Raw genomic sequence first — 26,036 nt, 5'->3', positions numbered from 1 at the left:
TTTACTCATTCCTTCTTAGTCATACCATCCTGCCCAGTTCCCTTGCTAGGCCGAGATGTCCTTTTCCACTTAGGGGCCTCCCTCCAGCTGGATAGACTTGACCCTAAGGTCCCCTCCTCCCAACTCCTGCTTCCTCTTCTCGGCCTGTCTCTAGAACCCTCCCCCTCCTATCCCCCTCTTCCAATCACACGGAACCCAATCAATCCCCATGTCTGGGATGCTTCTAAGCCCATAATAGCAACACACCATTCCCCCGTCCTCATCCGCCTAAAGGACCCCTCCAAATTTCCATCAAGGCCCCAGTTTCCCATCTCTGAGACTCACCTTAGGGGCCTACAACCTATTATCACAGGACTCCTAAACCAGGGACTCCTTATCCCCACTGACTCTCCCTGAAACACCCCCATCCTGCCTGTCCGCAAGGCCTCTGGGGATTATCGCCTGGTCCAGGACCTCCTACTAATCAATGAAGCCATAATGCCTCTCCACCCAGTAGTACCAAACCCATACACCTTGCTCTCCCATATCCCCCCATCCACAACCCACATTACGGTTCTGGATCTCAAAGATGCCTTTTTCACTATCCCCCTACATCCCGACTCCTATTTCCTCTTCACCTTTACCTGGACGGATCCGGATACTCATACTTCGGGTCAGCTCACCTGGACAGTTCTTCCCCAGGGCTTCCGCGACACTCCTCACCTCTTCGGTCAGGCGCTGGCACAGGACCTCACTTCCTGCTCCCGTACCCCCAGCACACTCCTTCAATATGTAGATGACCTCCTCCTTTGTAGCCCATCTCTCAGCCTCTCAAGTCAACATACTGCAGATCTCCTCAATTACCTTGGCTCTCGCGGTTATCGGGTCTCCCCAGCCAAGGCTCAGTTATCTGTATCTTCTGTAACCTACCTGGGGCTCCATCTTACCCCTACCACAAAAGATCTAACAGCCGATCGCACCCGGATTATCCGTGAACTCCAGCCTCCGGAAACAGCGGAACAAATTCTCTCCTTTTGGGGCCTTATAGGATTTTTCCGACACTGGATACCTAACTTTGCTCTTCTCGCTAAACCCTTATATCTAGCCGCTAAGGAAACCCCTCAAGGACCCCTCACCTCTCCTTCCGCCGTTCAACAGGCCTTTCTCACCCTCCGTAACGCTCTGATATCTTCTCCTCCCCTTTCTCTGCCCAACCCAAACCGACCTTTTCACCTTTTTGTGGATGAACGGGCCGGAATAGCCACTGGACTCCTTGCCCAGCCTGTAGAGCCTTCCTACCGCCCCGTGGCTTACCTCTCCAAACAGCTAGACCCAACCATTCGGGGATGGCAACCATGCCTTCGGGCCCTAGCAGCAGCAGCCGAACTGACCAACAAACACTACAGATACTCAACCACACAGGAATAGGTAACATCTCTGACTGCTTTCTATGTGCCTCGCTTGGCCGGCCACCCTTGGCTGCTGTCCCACTCGACCAGCCCTTCAATTCTACTTCCTACACAACCCCAAACCCACCTTTTTCCCCGTTAAAAGTCCCCATATTCCTTGATTCAAAAATATCTCACCATCTGTTACGGCAGCCGTCCAAATCTACCTGATACTGGGTTTCTTTGCAACACATCCCTCACGGTAAACACATCAATTGAAGCACCACCAGGCATGTTTTTGTGGTGCAATGGTTCCCTCACAAAAGAGATCAATTCTTCCTCCCCCTTCCCATGTATCCCCATTACTCTCGTCCCACAACTCACACTGTATAGCCAAGACGAATTTTCCTCGCTAATCACGCCGCCCTTTACCCGACGGAAAAGAGCTATCTTTCTTCCTCTGGTCGCAGGCATCTCTCTCGCCTCCTCCCTGGTCGCTGCAGGCCTCGGGGGGCGGGGGGGAGCTCTAACACATAGTGTTTCAACATCCCGCGACTTAGAACATAAACTCCAGCTAGCCATTGAAGGCTCCGCCGCCTCCATCTCCTCTCCAGTGCCAAATCACCTCCATAGCCCGAGTCGCTCTCCAGAATCGACGAGCCCTGGACCTCCTGACGGCCGACAAAGGAGGTACCTGCCTCTTCCTACAGGAGGAATGCTGCTGTAAACGCCCTCCATCGCTTAAGAGAAGAACTCCAACGCAAACACCAACAGTCCGCCTCCCCAATTCCCGATTGGGGGCGATCCACCCTCTATACCTGGCTAACACCAATCTGAGGCCCCTTAATTCTCATCTGTATCTTGCTCATGTTTGCCCCCCGTTTTCTTAGGTTCCTTCGCCGGCGCATGGAGGAAGTCTCTCGGGTGGCCACAAACCAAATGTTCCTCAGTCCTTACACCTTGCTTCCTACAGAAACCCCCACTGGTCTCCCCTAAGCCTCGGACCTCTGGTCGCCCGACTCCCCTTTCGACGCCCCCATTCAGCATGAAGTAGCCAGAGATCGGAACGCCGCCCCATTACACCAAAGATGTCGGGATGTAAGGCCAACTGGCCCGAGGCAAGGGAACGCAATCAGATTCACAGGTTGCATCAGACCGAAACTCTCCGGACCACCCAGTTCCAGAAACTGACCTGGAGACATTCCGGACCACCCAGTTCCAGGAACTGACCTGGGGGCTTTCCACCCGGCCCAGCCTTCCCGCCTTTCGAGGGACGGGACTAGCGGTCCCGAGACTGATGTAACCGGCACCAGATAGTGCCACGACACCCGAAGAGACCACCAGATAAGGAATTCCCTGCGCCCTCCCAGATTCACCACACCCCTTTCCCTTCTTCCCCTATAAAATCTTGCCCAGCCCTCGCCCGGGGGCGACTTCTCTGGTCCCTTTCTCTCGGACCAGTGAACCTCACCCGGGAGCGCCCCCTAATAAAGCTCACTTGAAGCGTTCCTCTGTTTCGCGATGCCATTTGTTAAGATCCAGCCTTACACTTACACATCAAGGATGGCTCTGAGCTGAATTTCTGCAAAACAAGACTATCCCATGCAAAGAACAACCCAGTAGAGCTTTGTATCCCATCAGCTACAGAAGAGAATGGCGGCAGGCTACTGAAAGCCAGCAGCATTTACAACTTAACTCCCATGGCCTCTGCAGTGCTACGTCTGAGTTTTCTGTTTCTGCCCCTGTACCAAACAGCTCTGGTGTAATTCCTCGTTCCTTCCTCCACCCACCCCCACCAACCCCCGTCCCCTTACCTGCGGTCCGCAGCCCTCCGCTCCGCGCTCGGATGCCAGGGACCCACGGGACGGGTCGTTCCCAGCCGCCGAGCGCTGGCTTCCTAGACCCCCGCAAGCTCGTGTGGCGCTAACAGCTAAGCCCCAAGGACGCCCCGTGCCAGATGCGCTCTGGCCGGGACGCCCACTTCCGGGACACGCTCCTCCAGGAGAGGCGCGCAGACCGCCGCCGCGCTCAGGTGACCCACAGCCAATGCCGAGCAAGACCCGCCCCGCCGGCGCCGCGTCCGCGCGGCGCAGCACAATCACGGCGCTCCAGGCACGGGCGCCGGAACGCCCACTTGCGGGACATTCTCCTCCGGGAGAGGCGCGCAGACCGCCGCCGCGCTCAGGTGACCCGCACCCAATGCCTAGCCAAGACCCGCCCCGCCGGCGCCGCGTCCGCGCGGCGCCGCACAATCTCGGCGCTCCAGGCACGGGCGCCGGGGGGCGGGGGTCTCCTCTCCTGAGAGGCAGCTAGCGATGCCCCGGGGCGCGGGCCCCTGCGGCACGGAGACCGCTCCAGGCTGGACTCACCGACACCAACGCCGCCAGGAGGAGCGCTTGGCGGGACTCGGCAAACAACCCAATGTTTTAAATGGAAAAAGGGCTTCAAAACAATCAAGAAAGCTAAAAATAACAAATGTTGGCAAAAATTTAGAGAAACTGATACAGAATTTTCCATAGGGAAAATGAATAACTTCCGGAGGTGGATGCTGAGAATACTTGTACAACAACGTGAATGTAATTAATGCCATAGAACTGAATGCTCAAAATGATTTAAATGGTAAATGTTATGTGGGGGGTTTTAACATAATTTAGCCCCTGCTTTATACCAGACCCCAGAGTCGAAGCTTCTCATCCATTTTCTCACTTTTACTTAACCTCCTAGGATCTTCACACTCCAATTTAACAGACGAAGCTGAGCCTGAGAGGTTAAACTAAGTGACTTGCCCAAGGCTCACTCGGCCAAGTCTACACTGTTCAACGTTGCTGTATTTACTGAGCACCTACTAGAGCACCTACTGAGCAATACCTCCAGCACCTGCCAGAGACATTGTGGAAAGACCAGGATGAACGGGGGCTGAAAGCAGATTACAAAACATGGGTAGATCCTGGGGCCCTGCTCTCAAACACTGAAGTTTCTTGGAGTGGAGGGGATGGCCTGTGTCACACTTGTGGAGCCTTTTATTCCACCCCACCGCACCCCCACAGAGGAGGGAAGCAGCTGGCCTGATACTGAATATTAGCTCAGCTGGGGAGGAGTCCTGGGGCTTTGAAGAAGGCATCTCCTGCCCCACTCCCCACATTGCCCCCTAGAGTCCAGTATGTTGGCACAAGCATCCCTGTGGCGGGGCAGGAGGCACGTCTCATGGCACCCCTCTCCTCCTGCCCTGCAGGAATGACACTGTACCCATACACCCGCCAGAAGGACAATGAACTCTCCTTCTCCGAGGGCACCATTATCTGCATCACCCGCCACTACTCCAATGGCTGCTGTGAGGGCATCGGCTCAGAGGGGTCTGGATTCTTCCCCGGGAACTATGTGCAGCCCAGCTGCTGACAACCTGGGATCTCTGGGATGCTGACCCAAGCACCGCCTTGAGTGAGCCTCTTGAGTCCCACACCAAAGCCTGCTCCAGTCAAGAATGGACCAGACAGGCACGCCTCCTGGGCTGTGAGCTGTGTCTCTTCCTTTCCCCCACTGCAATGGGAAGGCGTCCGGGTAAAGACAGAGGAGGCACCCAGAGGCCTGCTGGAGACAGGAAAGAACTGGAAGCCAAGGAGCTTGGTGACCTTATCCACAGGGAACCCTTACGCCATGCAAGACAGGGTCTCCAGCTGCAAGTGCCAACTTTGAATAAAATTTTGATGACCTCCTGATGATTGCCCTGCAGGGCTAGCGGGCCGAGGGACTGAAAGGCAACCCACCTGTAAGGCTCCCGCTCATTGAGCCTCCTCTGCCTGTCCTAAGCAGCAGTATCTCCCATCTCCTCGGTGCTCACTGAGCCCTCCACACTAGACCCCTGTGCCCCTCTGCGAAGGTGGGCCGCACCCTGCTCTTTTGCCTGTTGCCTGCTTTGTTGTGTATTCAGTCTTGGTGCCCCAGGCTGGGCACTCCTCCAAGAGTGGGGACCAGCTCCCTCACTTAGGTGGGGCTCTCTGAGAGCAGAGCTCACCTCGCCCTCATCCCCCAGACGGCAGCATGAGACACCTCGCTCACCTCTGCCCCTTCACCTCCTTCACAGCTCTGAAACCCCAGAAGAGGGAGGTGGGCCTTGGGTTTCCACTGGCTCTGCTTTAAAGCATCATAGCTTTCTCTTCCATACGGGAGGAGGGGGGCTCAAAAGGGCCCAGTCAGTGGGGCGACTTTGATTAAGTCCCTGGTTTCTTGCTGCATACATAGACGAGGCTGGGGTGCAAGGAGACATCTTCGGGCTCTGTGAGGTCCCTGGCTGGCCAGACCCGAGCCCCGGAACAGTGTGCTACCTCTTCCACCAACAGGAGGTGACCGTTCCCTCTAGCTTTTTATCCTGTGGGGATGCTAACAGGGTCGGGGGGCGGGGGGCAAGGATTGTAGTGTAGAGTCACAGTAGGTAACGCAAGATCTAGGCCTGGGACCATCAGCAAGGAGCGCCACCTCTCTCCACGGGGAGTCCGGTGCGGGGGAGGTCGGGGGGGTACATTTCGGGGCCTGGGTCCCCTGGACAGAAGACTGGAGGAGGGAGGCCACGCAGCCCAAGGCAACAGTTAACCACAACGCGGCGGGACATGTTCCTTCTCGACCCTGACAGGGAACCCCGTCCTCCCAGCTGAGAGGACAAGGTTTGTGGAAACACTGCTGCCTGCTCAGATATGCGTGCCACGCTGCTGCGGCCGGACTCCAGAATTCGCTTGCAGTGGAACTGGGGGAGGCAGCTGAGCTCGGTTAACTGCACAGATGGGGACAGCTCCCAACTCCCTCCTCCAGTCCCCAAATGGACCAACCTGGGATTCCGGGAAATCCTGGAGGGATATACCAAAACGAAAGGGAAAGGGAATAATAAAACTAGCTTTCTCTTTCCCGACCCCCACCGCCCCACCCCCTCCCCGCCCGGGTGGCCCCTGCAGGCCACGTCCTCAGCACCTGATGCAGGTGTAGGCGCACTTCGGTGGAGGTTTCCCAGGGCACCACCCTGGCGCGGAAGAAGCTGGGCTCGGCCTTCTGCGCCTCCTGCATAAGGCGGTGCATGGGGTAGTGGCGGCGCGGGAAGGCCACGTCGCCGCCTGCCAGCAGCCCCATGGGACAGAAGTCGTTGGCGCCGTCGCTCACGTAGAAAAGGTGCTCGAAGGGCAGGCCGTCGTGGGCCTGCTCGCGCAGATAGTCGCTGAGCACCTTGTGCTGGCACATGTTGGCGGGGCAGTGAGCGCAGCTGTCCGCGTGGAAGGGACGCAGCGCCAGCAGCCCCCAAGGGTCGGGCCCCAACGGGTTGCTGAAGATGCGGCAGAACAGGCCGTGGTGGCCGGCGGCGCGCAGCGCACTCTCCACGCCAAAGGTGTTGGCGTCTGAGATGAGAATAACCTCAAAGCAGGCGCCCTGCTTGGCCACAAACTGCAGCAGCTCGCCCGTGCCGGGCGACGGGGGGATGGCCTCGTAGATGGCGCGCAAGTCCCGCGGCCGCACGCCCTGCTCGCCCAGGTACTGGAAGACGTGCTGCATGTACTCGTTGTAGAAGCCCTCGCGCTAGGTGGCACGCAGGCTCTCAGGCTGCCGCTGGCCCGCCGCGGCACGCGCACGACGGAGTCGTCGCTGTTTTCGTCCACGATAGTCTCGTCCAAGTCGAAGGTCAGGAGGAAGTGTGGCGCGCCGGGCGCAGCCATCCCGCTGTCCTCTACCAGCTTTGTCCTGAGCGACCAAATCCTTTTGTGGTCACCAAAAAGAGTCCCTCAGAGGAAAGGGGGACAGGACCTCTGAGCTTCTCCTGCATGGTGGGGAGCGGCAGCTGCGGAGTTCTGTCCCGGCTGAGTCTGGAGTGTCAAGAGTGGGGAGAGGGCCTAGCTGAGGTATTTGGGTGCAGGATGGAGCAAGGGGCGCTTACGGGAATTGGAGGGGATGCTGCATCTTACCCATCCCCGGATTTCTGGGCTCCGGCTCTCACGAGTCCTTCCAGTCCAGAGGGTCCGTGAATGGTGTGCATCTGGGCCGTTCCCTCCACTTGCCCCCCATCCCCATGTTATGTATTTTTAACCACAATAAAAAAATGAATGAAACACTGATAATGCATGTTACAACATGGATAAACATTGAAAACATTCTAAGTCAAAGAAGTCATACTGAAAAGGCCACTCATATCACAACCATCTTGTGTGCTTTAAATCCATAGCAGTTTTGAAAATGAGGGAATGGGACTTCCCTGGTGGTCCAGTGGTTAACACTCTGAGCTCCCAATGTAGGGGGCACAGGTTCAATCCTTGGTCAGGGAACTAAAATCCCGCGTGCACAGCATGGCCAAAAAATAAAATAAAATAAACGTCATTGGCCTGGTTTGGATCATAGCATCGTCCTTGAACCCATCAGAGCACCCATAGGATGGAACATGGGATTGGCTAAATGTGGATCATATGCCCATCTTCAAGGTGGGTGGAACGTAGCATCAGCCCTCTGGAACTGTTTGGACTGGAAACAGGTAAGAAGTTCCCAAAGGAAAGCTGAGGTTCTGGACTTTGGCATGAGAACAGATACTGGCTTGGGGAAAGCGGCAGATTCCACACCACTGACGGCCCACTGCACAGCTGTGGGATCTGAAGGCCAAGGAAGGAAGGGGCTGATTTAGGGTCAGGGGCTGCAGCCACCCATCCAGTGCTCTTGCTGTCCGGCCACAACAGCAAGAACCTCTTCCTCTTGCAAAAGGCGCAGGCCTCCTTGATGTCTCTGGTGGCGGGAGCCCAGGAGTCACACCTGCCCCCTGGCCACATGACTCACCCATCCCCCAAGAACAATACTGCTCATTTATCCAGTCTCCTCCCTCCTTTACAAAGAGCAGAGACTAAATGCTATGGTGATTAAGAAATTCTTGCTCAATGAAGCAGTGGGAGGCTCAAGAATTATGCCGTATCATGGAATCCATCATTGGCAGCTTTCAGAGACCACATGGGTGCATGTGGATCTCCAAGATCATGCAGCCTCAGTGTGAAACTGTCCATTGGGTGGCCCAGTTGCTCCCGTATCTTTGACTCTTAATGAGTATGAATATCAAAAGTTTGTTACAGCTGGAAGCCCAAAGGATTGCAAGGCCATGGTCTGCTGTATGGTTGTTGTGTCAGGGACACACTCAAATGTTTAGACGGTTATTACCTCACTTGGCAGGCTATGGGCCTGTGAGGGGGAGGACCTTTTCTCAACCACATGCATGTTAGTAACTGAAACATCCCAAAGGGCTGTCTGTGCTGCCCAGGTAGCTGTTCAATTGCCAGCAGCAAGGTAAGCTCAGTAATTGGCCACAGGGGCTTGACAGGGACCAGACTGGCCTGAGCTGGAGGACCACAGATGACTGCCTGGATGGTCAGAGGTCAAGGACTGTCCTGAGACTTGATGTCTATTGATGCCCACTCAGATGGGACAAAGGATGCCTTCAGTCTCAGGAGGGCCCCACCAGCCCTCAGGAGGCAGCACCTGGGGGCTGGTAGGTCGCTGCACCAAGTTCTGTATAAATTCATAACATGACCATGGAGTGAGCTCAGTCAGGCCTCTGCTGGACCCGGGCTGCCCAGGCCAAGTGGGGCCAGCACTACTCTCTCCAGTTCAGATGGTAGGAGGAAACCCTGTGGGCTTCTGAGGCCCTAACAGCCGTTGACTGAGGTTGAGGTGGATTTGAAACAGTCAGTGACCAGAGCAGACGTTTCGTTCTTCTGCTCTCAGGTTCCAGGATGGGGGTAGATAACCAGCGGTCCAGGTGAACCCCCACTCGTGAGTGACCCCGGGCAAGTCCTGTCCACCCTACAGGACTCAGAGGTGTGGGGTTAGGGGGGCCGTGAGCCAGCTGTGCTTAACACTAACCCACTAACCCTAACGCCCAAATCTCTACTGTTCACTCCCTAACCCTAACCTCCTCATCTCTAATCCTAAACCCTAAGGCTCCTAACCCCTAGCCCCTAGATACTCGACTTTGACCTGTAAACTCCCAACCCTTACCCTGACCCTGACTCAGACCGTCTAACCTGATCCTCTAACCTTGACCCTCTAGCCTGCATCCTTTAACCCTAATCCCTCAAAACCTGGGCTCACCTGAGTGGCTCCATCCAGAGGTTAAGCAAGACCTGTCTTTGGGGCCCCACTGCCTCTGCCCTCTCCTCCCCCCAGGAATCAGAAAGCCCTGGGTTGTTGGACTCTCCTGACCAGAGGGGCAGCTGCTCCTGGTCTACCTGCGCCCACACCCCCCTCCTCTGGGGCCCTTGGCCTCTGGACTGTCTGACCTTCAGTCCACCTTCAAGAGCCCGGAGACAAATCCAGGTGAGACGCCTGCTTCATTGGCACAGGTGGGACCTGGTCCCCATCCTCACAGCCCGGCCAGAAACCTTTGTGTGCACTGTCTCATGAGGCTGCAAGTCCCCAACCAGCTGGAGGGGTCGGGAGTCAGATGCGGAACCGAAGTGTCCTTGAGGTTGGAGTGTGGGCAGGACAGGGTAGGAGGGGCGAGAGGTGAGGTGTCATCATTCCCAAACCAGGCAGGGAGTGTGTGCTGTGTTTGCATTTCGGACAGGGAAGAGTATGTCAGATGGAAGCTCTGAAGTAGCACACCTTGCAGGCCAACCTACTAGGAGAGTTCTTCCCTAAGCCAACGGGTGGCGCAAGACAACGCAACAAACTGTACATATATCCTTATAATGAATCTGGAAACTGGAAAGGAAACGTTACAGGTCATGGCAACCGAGGCACGAGGAGCCCGTCCCGCCCGCCCAGGCTTGCGCAGTCTAGAGGTGGAGCCAGGGTAGGCTGGACAGGCAGCTCCTGGCTAGGGCCTGGGCCGGAGTGCCCCAGAAGGTGTGGCAACCCGCAGACAATTTCCAGAGCCTACTGCAGCCAGGAGACGTTCCCTACAGAAGAGCCTCTGGCCCTGTGTGTCCACCCTGCACACAGCACGACCGTTGGTCCGTCGACCCCTGGGCCTAGTTCACGGCTGTCTGGCCGCCCCTCCCCTCACTCCCTGAGTGTCTGAGCCCCCAGGGCCCCCTTGGCCAAGCCTTCTCTGCACACCTGGCTTTCCTGACTATCCCTGCCTCTCTGAGCACACCGTGTCCTTCCCCGGGGTCTGCGGGTCTGGCTAAGGGTCCCCCTTGTCCCCGGGTGGGCACCCCAGCCAACGCTGACGCTTGCCTTTCCTGAAAGATGGCCCCCTCAGTCTCACCAACTCCAAACTGTGTTGCGTTTACTTCTGGGAAAGAGGGAATGAAGAGGAAGCCCCATTCCGGCCTCACACAAGGTGCGTGCTAACCTTGTGGACCCAAGGGACCACCACAAAGAGGCTGGAAGCCTGGCGGAGGCACAGCCCTCACCATCATCCCTGTTCCTCGGCCCATCTCCTCTCTTCTGCCATCAAACCCCTCAGCCGCCACCAGAGGAAAAATGTGGGCCTAATCCTGTCACTCTGGTTCCAAAACTGTTCTGTCTATAAAACGAAGTCAAAGCTAGCTGTCTGGCCACCCTTGCAGCCCCTCTGCAATGCGTCCTCCCCACGAGCCAGGCACCCAGCCCCTTCCCCTGCCCCCTGCCCCCACCCTCCTCTAGAGCGAGCTCTGTCCATCCCGCTCCTTCAGTTCAGCTCAGCTGCCACCTCCGCTGACTCACCAGCCAGAGGTAACCTCTCCCTCCGCAGACACACCTGGCCTGCAGCTTCTCTGCTCCGCGCCCGGCTGGGCTGAGCAGAGCTGAGAGCATGCGCCTGCTTCACTGTGGACCCCAGGCCCCAGCACATGGCACAGGCTCAGGAATGTTTACTGGACAGATGGATGACCGTGAGGATGAGCAGGCATATCACTGACGGTAGCGGGTAGTGGTCCTCCTTCTGAGTCTCTACACTTCACCACAAAGTGCTGAGGCCACAGCAAAAGGGAGGGTGGGGGAAGGCGGCACCAGAAAGCAACAACCCCGTGCCTTCCTCATCCCCCCACAGCACGCATGTGTACACACATATGTGCACGAACATGCCCAAGCATACCGGCATTCACACACATGTACACACACACATGAAAAGATGGACTGCAGTCACACACAGGCACACAATCACACGGGCTGCGCATGCAAAAACACGTGCATACACACATGTGCCTGCCTGCACATAAACACACTCACATGCACTCGGGTGTACACAGACCTGTGCACAGACAGCACACACATGCACATGCTTGCGCACACTCACGTAATACACACACATATACACAAAAGCTCAGGAAATTTCACAAAGTTTGTTTTTGTTTCACCCTCCCCAAGAACGAGGAGACACCAGATGGTCCCTGGGAAATAAAGATGGTCACGGCCCTGCACCTGTCACTGAGGCTTGTTGAAGCCTCAAGCACGCTCTGCCCTGCCCAGTCGTGGGGTACAGACCCAGCCTGCTCAGCTGCCTCAGCCGAGCCTTCCGCTGCCCCAGCCGCTCGCGGGAGAAGCAAGTCTGAGTGTCAGTTGCAGGTCATGTCTGTGCTACTTCCGGACTGGGGGTCTTGTGTTATCTTGCATGGTATCTTGCTCTGGGCTGAGGCTTACATTTTGCTAACTACTCTTCCATAATCACTTCACCATATTCCTGAATGCCTATGCCCTCCAGAGGCCCCAGTTCTAGAACACTGGCGTTGGGAAACAGTCAGCCGTCTCTGTGCGCAATCACAAAGCTGCAGTCTGACCCAAGTCCACTTCTTCTACGTCTTAATGCTGCTCCACCTGGGGCTGATTGCAGAGGTGCTGGGTCTACAGTCCATGAAGATCTGGGAGACATGATCCCCCCTCTCGCAGGCCTGCACGGACTTGCCTTTGCCTGTTAGTCCAAGTCATGCTCTATACAACATCTGTTTTTCTCCTCTAGAAAAAAATATTCCCAGAAGCAGCAGCATCTCTTTAGACCACAGTCAGGATGACCCTCCTGGAATGAGCCTCAATCCTACCTCAACTGGACTCTCTCCTGCCCTCTGCCTGACAAGGACCAGGCCTTGGGTGTGGTCAGTCTCCCCTCCAGTCTGACTGGGCCTTCCTGACCAGAGAACCCAGGAATACCCCCTGAGCCTGTGGACTCAAGCACGTGCTGTGGGAAAATGTGCTGATGCATTAAAAAAAATGATAGGACTCTCCAAGACCATGAAAAATCACACACAACACGAACCATAAATAACAGCCAGGCCTGTTCTACACTGTGTGAAAACTGTCAATTTTTCACTACACTAGAACACACTCAGAGATGCTCTGGGCCTGGAAGAGCCCCAGGGCCCTGGTGCTGCCCAGACTGGAAAGGGCCTCACATAGCACCTTCTGGATCCTCACTGTGGTGGGATGGGGGATCCAGGGAGACTGCGTAAGAAGTGGGTACGGGAGCCCAGCCAAGCTCCCAGGCTTCTGGTGCCTGGAGGGTCAGAAAGTTCCAGAGTATTCCCCTTGCTGAACTTGGATTCAGAGTCCCAGGTGCTCTGTGGGCAGCAGGATCCTCCCATGAGGACATTGACCATCTCCTCCAGGCCTCTACCACACAAAGGGTGACCAAACACAGAGCTGTGCCACAGGGACGCGGGCAGGCCAGGGAGCCTGAGGGAGAGGAGGCGGGAAGCGGTAGCAACCCAGTTGCATGGTCTTCTCGTCCCCCTGGAGCCCCTGCCCTGGTGCACAGTTCACTCCCGGGCTCACCGTGAGTGACGCGCTGAGCAGGCCTTAGTCTTACCGATGGCCAGATCTCTCGGGCCCTCTGCATCCTGTGTTTGCTGCAGACAGTACACCCTTAGTACCTGCTCAAGTCACGGATCGAGAGGGTGAATGAATGAATGAGCAGGGGAATGAGTGAGCGATGAAGGAACAGAGAAATGGGCAGATGGTGGATCCGCGCTGCCGTGCTGACCCCGAGAACAAAATGTCACAGGTGGGCAAGACTCTCCCACGAAACACAGTCTCCACCGCCTCCTGACCCCAAGCCACTCCCTTCAGGACACCCTTGCTCCACACCCTAAACTGTACCCTAGCCCTAGCCCATACCCTAACCCATACCCTAACCTGTACCCTAACCCAGACCCTAACCCTAAAACGTACCGTACCCTAACACATACCCGAATCATAAAACTAAGGCATACCATACCCTAACCCATACCCTAACCCTAACCCGTACGCTAACACTAAACCATAACCTAACCTATACCCAAACCCATACCCTAACCCTAACCTAACCCTAACCCTGAACCTGACCTTAACCCAACACTAACACTAACCCTAACCTTAACCCTAACCCGTAACCCTAACCCTAAACCTTACCCTTACCCTAAACCTAACCTTAACACTACCCTAACACTCACCTTTACCATAAACCTTACCCGTTCGCTAACCCTAACCCTAACCTTAAACCTTAAACCCTAACCCTAACCCGACCCTGACCCTAACCCATACCCCAACCCTAAACCATGCCCTAACCTTAAACTGTACCCTAACCTGTATCCTAACCCTAAGCCATACCCTAAACCTAACCTGTACCCTAACACATAACCTAAGCCTAAGCCGTAGCCATACCCTAACCTGTACCGTAACCCATATGCTAACCCTAAGCCTACCCTCTTACACAAACCCTCACCGTAACCCTTAAGCCCTAACCCCAAAACCCTAGTCTTGACCCTGACCCTGACCCTAAACCCTAAACCTAAATCCCTAACCCTAAACCTAACCCTACCCCAACCCTAACCCTAACTAACCCTACCCATACCTAACACTAACACTAACCCTAACACCTAACCCTAAACCTCTAACCCAAAAACTCTATCCATAACCTTAACCCTAACCCTAACCTAACAAAAGCACCGATGCTACTCCTATCTCAGGCCCTGACCCTGTCCCTATATAAAGACTTGCTGCTGTCAATATCTATATCCTGACACAATCCTAAGCTTATATCCTGACCCATCTCTTACTGAAGTCCTGAAACTCTCCCTAAGTGAACCTTGACGCTGTCCCTAACTGAGGCCTGGAGGTTGTCCGTAACAGACACCCCGATAATATCTTTAACCAACACCCTGATGCTGATCCTACAGAGGCACTTGTGGTGCTACTAAGCCTTTCCCGGACACTGTCCCTAGATAAGGCCCTGATGCTGCTTCTAAATAAGGCCCTGATGCTCTGAGTAACTAAAGCCCTCAAACTACCCCTTGCTCATTTACTGACATTATCCCTAGCCCTTAACCTGACTCGATCCATAGCTAATGTCCTGCCTCTGATCCTACCTGAAGCCCTAATGCTGTCCCTAACTAAGGCCCTGACTAGTCCTAACTCAGGCCCTGACACGATACCTAACAAAGGCTCTGATGATACTCCTAAGGCCTTGACACTCTCCGTAACTAAGGCCCTGAACCTACTCCTAACTCAGGACCTGAACATGTCTTTAACTAAGACCTTAATACTGATCCTACAAAGGCCCTGATGCTGCTCTGAAGTCATGACCTGACAGTGTCCCCAGCTAAGGGCCTGACGCTAGGCCTCACTCAGGCCCTGTCACTCTCCCTAAGTCAGGCTCTCACGCTGTCCATACCTGAAGCCCTGACATTCCTTCTAAAAATGGCCCTGGTACTCTCAGTAACTAACGTCGTGACACGATCCCTAGATGTTAATCTGACCCTGTCACTAGCTAATGTCCTCCCTCTGATGATAACTAAAGCCCTGATGCTGCGCCTAACTCAGGCCCTGAATTTAGTCCCAAGTCCGTGACACTGTCCTTAATTAAGGCCTAGGTGCTTCTCCTAGGTCAGGGCTTGATACTGTTCCTAACTAAGGCCCTAACACTATTCCTAACTCAGGTTCTGACACTGTACGTAACAGAAGGCCCTGACGCTAGTCCTAAGGCCCTGACACTACTCCTAACTCAGGCTCTGACACTAGACCTAAGGCCCTGACACTGTCCCTAAGGCCCTGACACTACACCTAACTCAGGCCCAGGCACTGGCCCTAACTAAAGCACTGACACTACTCCTAACACAGGCCCTCACACGATTCCTTTGAAGGCTCTGATGCTAGTCCTAAGGCCCTGACACTGACCCTAACTAAGGCCCTGCTGCCGTCAATATCTAAAGTCCTGACACTATCCTGAGAATATATTCTAACAAATGTCTTAATAACTCTCCTGATGTAAGCCTTGACGCTGTCCCTAAGTGAGGCCCTGAGAATGTCTTTAACAAAGACCCTGATGCTCATCCTACAGAGGCAATTGTGCTGCTCCTAAGCCTGGCCTGACGCTTTCCCTAGATAAGGGCCTGACGCTGGTCCGAAATAAGGCCCTGATGCTCTGAATAACTAAGGCCTTCAAACTATCCCTCGCTCATTTCCTAACATTTTCCCTAGCCCATAACCTGACTCGATCTGTAGATAATGTCCTGCCTCTTATCCTACCTGAAGCCCTAATGCTGTCCCTAACTAAGTCACTGACTACTCCTAACTCAGGCCCTGACACTGGCCCTAACTAAAGCCTTCAAACTACTCCTAACTCAGGTCAGACACTGTCCCTAACAAAGACCCTGACACTACACATAACACAAGCCCTGACATGATGCCTAACAAAGGCTCTGATGCTAGTCTTAACTAAGGCCCTGACACTCTCCCTACCTAAGGCCCTGAACCTACTCCTAACTCAGGCCCTGATCATGTCTTTAACAAAGACCCTAATGCTCATCCTACAAAGGCCCTAATGCTGCTCCTAAGTCATGCCCTGAGAGTGTCCCTAGCTAAGGGCCTGATGCTAGGCTTCACTCAGGCCGTCGCTCTCCTTACGTCAGGCTCTGACGCTGTCCCTACCTGAAGCCCTGACACTGGTTCTAAACAAGGCCCCTGGTACTCTCAGTAACTATGGTATTGACACTACCCCCAGGTCATTTCCTGACACTATACCTAGATATTAACCTAACTCTATCTTTAGCTAAAGTCGAGCCTCTTATGCCGACTAAAGCCCTGATGCTGTGCCTAAATCAGGCCGTGAATTTAGCCCCAAGGCCATGACACTGTCCCTAACTAAGGCCTAGATGCTGGTCCAACGTCAGGGCCTGATGCTGTCCCTAACAAAGGCCCTAACACTATTCCTAACTCAGGCCCTGACACTGTACCTAACAGAAGGCTCGGATGCTACTCCTAACCAAGGCCCTGACACTGTCCCAAACTAAGGCCTAGATGCTGATCCAAACTCAGGACCTGATACTGTCCCTATCTAAGGACCTGGCACCATGGCTAACTCAGTCCCTGACACTACCTAACAGAAGGCCCTGACCCCAGTCCTAACTAAAACCCTGACACTGTCCCTAACAAAGGTTCTGATGCTAGTCCTAACCAAGGCAATGACACTGTCCCTAAGTAAGGCCTGAGATTACTAATAACTCAGGCCATGACACGATACCTAAAAAAGGCTCTGATGCTGTTCCTAACTAAGGCACTGACACTGTTCCTAACAAAGGCACTGATGCCACTCCTAACTCAGGCCCTAACACTGTCCCCAATGAAGGGCCTTGTACGACTCCTAATTCAGGCCCTAACACGATACCTAACAAAGGCTCTGATGCTAATTGTACCTAAGGCTCTGACACTGTCCTTAACTAAGGCCTGGACACTACCACTAACTCAGGCCCTGATACTGTCTCTACCTAAGGCCCTGACACTACACCTACCTCAGGCCATGACAGTGTCCCTAACTAAGGCCCTGACACTACTCCTAACTCTGCCCTGACATTATAACTAACAAAGGCTCTGATGCTAGTCCTAACTCAGGCCCTGACACGGTACCTAACGAAGGCTCTGATGCTAATCCTAACTAAGGTCCTGACACTGACCCTAACTAAGCCCTTGACACTACTCCTAACTAAGGCCCTGATGCTACACGTAACTCAGGCCCTGACACTGTCCTTAACGAAGGCCTTGACACTACTAATGACTCAGGACCTGACACTGTCCCTGAGGCCTTGACACTACTACTAACTCAGGCCCTGACACGATACCTAACGAAGGCACTGATGGTAACCCTAAGGCCTTGACACTATTCCTAACTAAGGTCCTGATGCTACACTTAACTCAGGCCCTGACACTGTTCCTAACAGAGGCACTGATGCTGTCAATATCGAAAGTCCTGACACTGTCCTAAGCTTATATCCTGACCAATCTCTTACTGAGTTCCTGAAACTGTCCCTAAGTGAGGCCTTGACGCTGTCCCTAAGAGAGGCCCTGAGGCTGTCCCTAACAGAGGTCCTGATAATGTCTTTAACAAAGACCCTGATGCTGATCTTACAGAAGTACTGGTGCTACTCCTAAGCCTTGCGTGGACACTGTCCCTAGATAAGGCCCTGACGCAGGTCCTAAATAAGGCCCTGATGATCTGAATAACTAAGGCCTTCAATCTATCCCTCGCTCATTTCCTGACGTCATGCCTAGCCTGTAAACTGACTCAATCCGTAGCTAATGTCCTGCCTCTTATCCTACCTGAAGCCCGAATGCTGTCCCTAACTAAGGCCCTGACTACTGCTAAATCAGGCCCTGACACTGGCCCTAACTAAAGCCTTCACACTACTCCTATCTCAGGTCCTGACACTGTCCCTAACTAAGGCCCTGACACTACTCATAACTCAGGTCCTGAGACGATACCTAACAAAGGCTCTGATGCTAGTCTTAACTAAGGCCCTGACACTCTCCCTACCTAAGGCCCTGAATGTACTCCTAACTCAGGCCCTGATCATGTCTTTAACTAAGACCCTACTGCTCATCCTACAAAGGCCCCAATGCTGCTCCTAAGTCATGCCCTGAGAGTGTCCCTAGCTAAGGGCCTGATGCTAGACCTCACTCAGGCCCTGTCGCTCTCCCTAAGACAGGCTCCCAGGCGATCCCCACCTGAACCCCTGACAATGGTTCTAAACAAGGACCTGATACTCCCAGTAACTGTGGTATTCACACTATCCCCAGGTCATTTCCTGACACTATACCAATACCTTAACGTAACCCTGCTTTAGCTAAAGTCGAGCCTCTTATGCCAACTAAAGGCCTGATGCTGTGCGTAACTCAGGCCCTTAGTCCCCAGGCCTTGACACTGTCCCTAACGAAGGCCTAGATGCTGGTCCAACGTCAGGGCCTGACACTGTCCCTAACAAAGGCTCAGATGCTAGTCCTAGCTAAGGCCCTCACACTGTCCCTAAGACCCTGACAGTACTCCTAACTTAGGCCCTGACCCGATACCTAACAAGGCTTACTTATTAAGTAAGTAATAATTAGCCTACCTGAAGGCCTAACTCTGTCCCTAAGGACCTGAATAGTCCTAACTAAGGCCCTGACACTGTCCTCACCAAGGCCTTCACCGTACTCCTAACTCAGCCCCTGACACTGTACCTAACTAAGGCCCTGACAGTACTCCTTAGGCCCTGACACGATACCTAACAAAGGTTCTGATGCTATTCCTAACTAAGGTGCTGAAACAGGACCTAACTAAGGCCCTTGACTTAGGAGTAGTGTCAAGGCTTTAGTTAGGGACAGTGTTGGGCCTTAGTTCGGACTAGCATCACAGCCTTTGTTAGGTATCATGTCAAGGCCTGAGTTAGGAGTAGTGTCAGGGTCTTAGTTGGGGACAGTGTCAGGTCCTTACTTAGGACTAGCAACAGAGCCTTTGTTACTAATCGTGTGAGGGCCTGAGTTAGGAGCAACGTCAAGGCCTTAGATAGGGACAGTGTGTGTCAGGGCCTTGGTTAGGACAAGCATCAGAGTCTTTGTTAGGTATCATATCAGGGCCTGAGTTAAGAGTAGTATCAGAGCCTTAGTTAGGAACAATGTCATGGCCTGAGTTAGGAGTAGTATCAGGGCGTTATTTAGGGACACTGTCAGGGCCTGAGTTAGCAGTAGTGTCAAGGACTTCGTTAGGGATTGTGTCAGGGCCTCAGTTAGGAATAGTGTCAGGGCCCTAGGTAGGGACAGTATGAGGCCCTGACTTAGGATGAGTATCTAGGCCTTAGTTAGGGACAGTGTCACGGCCATGGGATTAAATTCAGGGCCTCAGTTAGGCACAGCATCAGGGCTTTAGTTGGCATAAGAAGCTCAACTTTAGCTAAAGAAACGGTTAGGTTAAGGTCTAGGTATAGTATCAGGAAATAACCTACGGATAGTGTCCAACTTTAGTTACTGAGAGGATCAGGGCCTTGTTCAGAATGAGTGTCAGGGCTTCCGGTAGGGACAGTGTCAGAGCCTGACAGAGAGACGGTCAGAGCATGACTGAGGCCTAGCGTCAGGCCCTTAGCTAGGGACACTGTCAGGGCATGACTCAGGAGCAGCATCAGGGCCTCTGTAGAATCAGCATTATGGTCTTAAGACATGATCAGAGACTAATTTAGGGAGAGCGTCAGGGCCTCAGTTACGGGTAGCTTCAGGGCCTATGTTAGCGACAACCTCACGGCTTTATTTGGGGACAGCGTCAGGGCTGACTTAGGAATAGTGTCAGGACCTTGGTTAGACATGGGTCAGTATATTAGCTCAGTATAGTGTCAGGCCTTTAGTTATTACTATCGGCAGGGCCTACATTAGGGACAGCTTCCAGGCCTTACTTACAGACAGTGTCAGGGCCTTAACAGGACTATTCAGGGCCTTAGTTAGGGACAGCATTAGGGCTTTACGTAGGATGAGAGACAGGATATTAACTATGGACTGAGTCAGGTTACAGGCTAGGGATAAAGTCAGGAATGGACCGAGGGACAGTTTGAAGGCCTTAGTTACTGAAAGAACCTGGGCCTTCTTTACGACCAGTGTCATGGCCTTCGGTAGGGACAGTGCCAGGGCAAGGCCTAGGAGGAGCATAAGGGCCTCTGTAGGATCAGCATCAGGGTCTTGGTTAAAGACATTCTCAGGGCCCCACTTAGGGACAAGCTCAGGGCCTCACTTAGGGACAGCGTCAAGGCTCATGTAGGGACAGTTTCAGGACCTTAGTAAGAGATGGGACAGGATATATGCTCAGGATAATGTCAAAACTTTAGATATTGATGGCAGCAGGGCCTTTGTTAGGGACAGTGTCAGGGCCTGAGTTAGGGACAGTGTCAGGGACTGAGATAGGGTCAGTGTCAGGGCCTTAGTTAGGATTAGCATCAGAGCCTTCGTTAGGTATCGTGTCTGGGCCTGAGTTAGGAGTAGTGTCAGGGCCTTAGTTATGGACAGTGTCAGGGCCTTAGGAAGGTATAGTGTCAGGGCCTTAGTTCGGACAGTGTCAGGACCTTAGTTAGGACTAGCATCAGAGCCTTCGTTAGGTATTGTGGCAGGGCCTATATTAGGAGTACAACAAGGGCTTTAGTTGGGGACACATTCACGGGTTGTGCTAGGAGTAATGTCAGGGCGTTATTTAGGGAGAGTGTCAGGGCGTGAATTAGGAGTAGTCTCAGGGCCTTAGTTAGGAGTAGCACCAGAGCCTTTCTTAGGAATAGTGTGAGGGCCTGAGTTACGACCAGCATCAGAACCTCTGTTTGGTATCGTGTCATGGCCTGAGTTAGCCGTAGTCTCAGGCTCTACTTAGGGACAGTGTCCGGGCATTGGTTAGGAGCAACAGAGCCTTTGTTACGGACACTGTCAGGACCTTGGTTGGCACTAGTGTCAGAGCCTTCTGTTAGGTACACTGTCAGGGCTTTAGTTAGGAATAGTATTACGGCCTTAGTTAAGGACAGTTATCAGGAGCTGACTTAGAGCATCAAGGCCTTAGTTAGGGACAGTGTCACAGCCTTGGGGCTGAATTCAGGGCCTGAGTTAGGGACAGCATCAGTGCTTTAGTTGCCATAAGAGGCCTGACATTACCTAAAGACAGGGTTAAATTATGATCTAGGTATAGTGTCAGGAAATGACCCAGGTATAGTGTCAACACCTTAGTTACTGAGAGTATCAGGGCCTTGTTTAGAACCAGTGTCAGGGCTTCAGGTAGGGACAGCGTCAGAGCCTGACGTAGGGAGAGCGACAGGGCCTGAGTGAGGCCTAGCGTCAGTCCCTTAGCTGGGGACACTGTCAGGTCATGACTCAGGAGAAGCATCAGGGCCTCTGTAGGATGAGCATTACGGTCTTAGTTAAAGACAGGGGGGCTTCCCTGGTGGTGCAGTGGTTGAGAGTCCGCCTGCCGATGCAGGGGACACGGGTTCGTGCCCCGGTCCGGGAGGATCCCACATGCCGTGGAGCGGCTGGGCCCGTGAGCCATGGCCGCTGAGCCTGCGCATCCGGAGCCTGTGTTCCACAATGGGAGAGGCCGGTGTACCGCAAAAAAAAAAAAAAAAAAAGACATGGTCAGGGCCTGAGTTAGGCGGAGCGTCAAGGCCTCAGTTAGGGGTAGCTTCAGGGCCTGTCTTAGGGACAGCCTCAGGGATTTAGGGCCAGCATCACGGCTGACTTAGGGATAGTGTCAGGACCTTGGTTAGAGATGGGTCAGTATATTAGCTCAGGATAGTGTCAGGCCATTAGTTATTGCCGGCAGCAGGGCCTGCATTAGGGACAGCTTCCGGGCCTTACTTACAAACAGTGTCAGGGCCTTACTGATGACTAGTCAGGAACTTAGTTAGGGACAGCATTAGGGCTTCAGGTAGGGTAAGAGGCAGGACATTAACTACGGACTGAGTCAGGTTACGGGCTAGGGATAAAGTCAGGAACGTAGCGAGGGACAGTTTGAAGGCCTTAGTTACTGAGAGAACCTGGGCCTTCTTTAGGACCAGCGTCACAGCCTTCGGTAGGGACAGTGTCAGGGCAAGGCCTAGGAGGAGTATGAGGGCCTCTGTAGGATCAGCATCAGGGTCTTGGTTAAAGACATTCTCAGGGCCTCACTTAAGGACAGGCTCAGGGTCTCACTTAGGGACAGCGTCAAGGCTCACTTAGGGACAGTTTCAGGACCTTAGTAAGAGATGGGACAGGATATATGCTAAGGATACTGTCAAAACTTTAGATATTGACAGCAGCAGGGCGTTTGTTACGGACACTCTAAGGGCCTGAGTTAGGACTAGCATCAGTGCCTCTGTTAGGAACAGTGTCAGGGCCTGTTGTAGATGTAGTATCAGGGCCTTATTTAGGGACAGTGTCAGGGCCTGAGTTAAGTGTAGCTTCAGGGCCTAGTTAGGAATAGTGTCAAGGCCTTAGTCAAGGTCACTTTCATGGCATTAGTTAGGGTTAGCATGAGAGCCTTCGCTAGGTGTAATGTCAGGGCCTGAGTTACGAGCAGTGTCAGGGCCTTAGTTAGGGACAGTCTCAGGGCCTTGGATAGGACTAGCATCAGAGCGTTTGTTACATATAATGTCAGGGCCAGAGTTAGGAGGAGAGTCAGGCCCTTAGTTAGGGACACTGTCAGGAACTTAGTTAGGGACAGTATCACGGCCTGAGTTAGGAGTAGTGTCAAGGCCTTAGTCAAGGTCACTGTCATGGCATTAGTTAGGGTTAGCATCAGATCCTTTGTTAGGAATAATCTCAGGGCCTGAGTTAGAAGTTGTATCAAGGCCTTAGTAAGGGACAGTGTCAGGGCCTTGGATAGGACGAGCGTCAGAGCCTGTATTATGTAAAATGGCAAGGAAAGTGTTAGGAGGAGAGTCAGGCCCTTAGTTAGGGACACTTTCGGGGTCTTAGTTAGGGACAGTATCACAGCCTGAGTTAGTAGTAGTGTCAAGGCCTTAGTTAAGGACAGTGTCACGGCAAGACCTAGGAGGAGCATAAGGGCCTCTTTAGGATCAGCATCAGGGGCTGGAGCTCGGGCTGGGGCTGGCACTAGGGCTGGGGCTGGGGCTAGGGCGATGGTTAGGGCTAGGGCCTTAGTTAGGAAAAGTGTCAAGGCCTTAGTTAGGGTCACTGTCAGGGCCTTAGTTAGGGTTAGCATCACAGCCTTCGTTAGGTATAATGTCAGGGCCTGAGTTAGAAGTAGTGTCAGGGCCTTAGTGAGGGACAGTGTCAGGGCCTTAGTTAGAACGAGCGTCAGAGACTTTGTTATGTATAATGGCAGGGCCAGAGTTAGGAGCATAGTCAGGCCCTTAGTTAGGGACACTGTCAGGGCCTTAGTTAGGGACAGTATCATGGCCTGAGTTAGTAGTAGTGTCAAGGCCTTAGTTAAGGACAGTGTCAGAGCCTTACTTACAACTAGCACCAGAGCCTTTATTTGGTATTGTGTCAGGGCCTGATTTAGGAGTACTGTCAAGGCCTTAGTTAAGGACAGTGTCAGGGCAAGGCCTACAAGGAGCATAAGGGCCTCCGTATGATCAGCATCAGGGGCAGGGTTAGGGGCAGAGGCACGGGCAGAGGCACGGGCAGGGGCAGGGGCCGGAGCCGGGGCCGGAGCAAGTTCTAGGACTAGGGTTAGGGCTAGGGCTTAGGAATACTGTCAAGGCCCTAGTTAGGGTTACTGTCAGGGCCTTAGTTAGGGTTAGCATCAGAGCCTTCATTAGGTATAATGTCAGGGACTGACTTAGAAGTAGTGTCAGGGCCTTAGTGAGGGACAGTGTCAGGGCCTTGGTTAGGACGAGCGTCAGAGCCTTTGTTACGTATAATAGCAGGGCCAGATTTAGGAGGAGAGTCAGGCCCATAGTTAGGGACACTGTCAGGGCCTTACTTAGGGACACTATCACTGCCTGAGTTAGTAGTAGTGTCAAGGACTTAGTTAAGGACAGTGTCAAGGCCTTACTTACAACTAGCATCACAGCCTTTGTTCGGTAACGTGTCAGGGCCTGATTTAGGAGTAGTGTCAAGGCCTTAGTGAGGGACAGTGTCAGGGCCTTGGTTAGGACGAGTGTCAGAGCCTTTGTTATGTATAATAGCAGGGCCAGATTTAGGAGGAGAGTCAGGCCCATAGTTAGGGACACTGTCAGGGCCTTAGTTAGGGATACTATCACCGCCTGAGTTAGTAATAGTGTCAAGGACTTAGTTAAGGACAGTGTCAAGGTCTTACTCACAACTAGCATCAGAGCCTTTGTTCGGTATCGTGTCAGGGCCTGATTTAGGAGTAGTGTCAAGGCCTTAGTTAGGGTCAGTGTAAGGGAATTAGTTCGCAGTACTGTCAAGGCCTTACTTAGGATTAGTGTCAGAGACTTAGTTAGGATTAGCATCAGAGCCTTCATTAGGTATCATGTCAGGGCCCGAGCTAGGAGTAGTGTCAGGGCCTTAGTTAGGGACAGTGTCAGGGCCTGAGTTAGGAGTGGAATCAGTGCCTCTCTTAGGAACAGGGTCAGGGTATGCGTTAGCTGTAGTGTCAGGGCGTAAGTTAGGACAGTGTCAGGGCCTTAGGTAGGACTAGCATCAGAGCCTTTGTTAGGGACAGTGTCAGGGTCTTGGTTACGACTGGCGTCAGGGCCTTCTGTTTTGTATACTGTCAGGGCCTGACTCAGGCATAGTGTTAGGGACTTTGTTAGGGACAGTATCACGCCCTGATGTTGGACCAGCATCTAGGCCTTAATTAGGGACAGTGTCACGGACTTGGGGCTAAATTCAGGGCATGAGGTAAGTAGAGCATGAGGGCTTTAGTTGCCATAAGAGGCTCGACTTTAGCTAAAGAAAGGGTTAAATTATGATCTAGGTGTACTGTCAGGAAATGACCCAGGTATAGTGTCAACACCTTAGTTACTGAGAGTATCAGGGCCTTGTTTAGAACCAGTGTCAGGACTTTAGGTAGGGACAGCGTCAGAGCCTGACGTAGGGAGAGTGACAGGGCCTGAGTGAGGCCTAGCATCAGGCCCTTAGCTGTGGACACTGTCAGGTCATGACTCAGGAGAAGCATCAGGGCCTCTGTAGGATCAGCATTACGGTCTTAGTTAAAGACATGATCAAGGCCTGAGTTAGGCGGCGCGTCAAGGCCTCACTTAGGGATACCTTCAGGACCTGTGTTAGGGACAGCATCAGAACTTTATTTAGGGCCAGAATAAGGGCTAACTTAGGGATAGTGTCAGGAACTTGGTTAGAGATGGGTCAGTATATTAGCTCAGGATAGTGTCAGGCCTTTAGTTATTGCTGGCGGCAGGGCCTGAATTAGGGACAGCTTCCAGGCCTTACGTACAAACAGAGTCAGGGCCTTAGTGATGACTAGTCAGGGCCTTAGTTAGGTACAACATTAGGGCTTCAGGTAGGGTAAGGGGCAGGACATTAACTACGGACTAGGGATAAAGTCAGGAACGGAGCGAGGGACACTTTGAAGGTCTTACTTATCGAGAGCACCTGGGCCTTCTTTAGGACCAGTATCACGGCTTTCAGTAGGGACAGTGTCAGGGCAAGGCCTAGGAGGAGCATAAGGCCCTCTGTAGAATCAGGGGCTGGGGCTAGTGTCAAGCACTTAGTTAGGGTCACTGTTAAGGCCTTAGTTAGGAACAGTATCACGGCCTGAGTTAGTAGTAGTTTCAAGGCGTTAGTTAGGGTCACCGTCAGGGCCTTAGTTAGGTTTAGCATCAGAGCCTTCGTTAGGTATAATGTCAGGGCCTGAGTTAGAAGTAGTGTCAAGCCTTAGTTAGGGACAGTGTCAGGGCCTTAGTTAAGACGAGCGTCAGAGCCTTTGTTATATATAATGGCAGGGCGAGAGTTAGGAGGAGAGTCAGGTCCTTAGTTAGGGAAAATGTCAGGTACTTAGTTAGGGACAGTATCATGGCCTGAGTCAGTATTAGTGTCAAGGTCTTAGTTAAGGACAGTGTCAGGGTAAGGCCT

The 26,036-nt window shown here is 53.1% G+C and overlaps 1 long non-coding RNA gene and 1 pseudogene across 4 annotated transcripts in view; one reads left to right on the top strand and one right to left on the bottom strand.

Moving 5' to 3' along the window:
• The window catches only part of LOC308623584, a 55,628-nt gene extending 52,753 nt beyond the window's left edge, over positions 1-2,875 (top strand). For all 3 annotated transcript variants that reach the window (XR_014016849.1, XR_014016850.1, XR_014016851.1), the window contains one exon: positions 1,982-2,875. This is a non-coding gene — a long non-coding RNA (uncharacterized lncRNA). The remainder of the gene's footprint in view (positions 1-1,981) is intronic.
• Positions 2,876-5,869: 2,994 nt separating this feature from the next.
• On the bottom strand, positions 5,870-7,497 carry LOC308623984 (phosphoethanolamine/phosphocholine phosphatase-like; annotated as a pseudogene). The gene has a single exon. The product of its transcript is annotated as a phosphoethanolamine/phosphocholine phosphatase-like (transcript).
• Positions 7,498-26,036: the final 18,539 nt, after the last annotated feature.

This window comes from Mesoplodon bidens, assembly GCF_964165515.1.
Source record: "Mesoplodon bidens genome assembly, chromosome: 10".
In the NCBI taxonomy this organism is placed as follows: domain Eukaryota; kingdom Metazoa; phylum Chordata; class Mammalia; order Artiodactyla; family Ziphiidae; genus Mesoplodon; species Mesoplodon bidens.
This window is presented reverse-complemented; position numbering and strand designations above follow the sequence as displayed.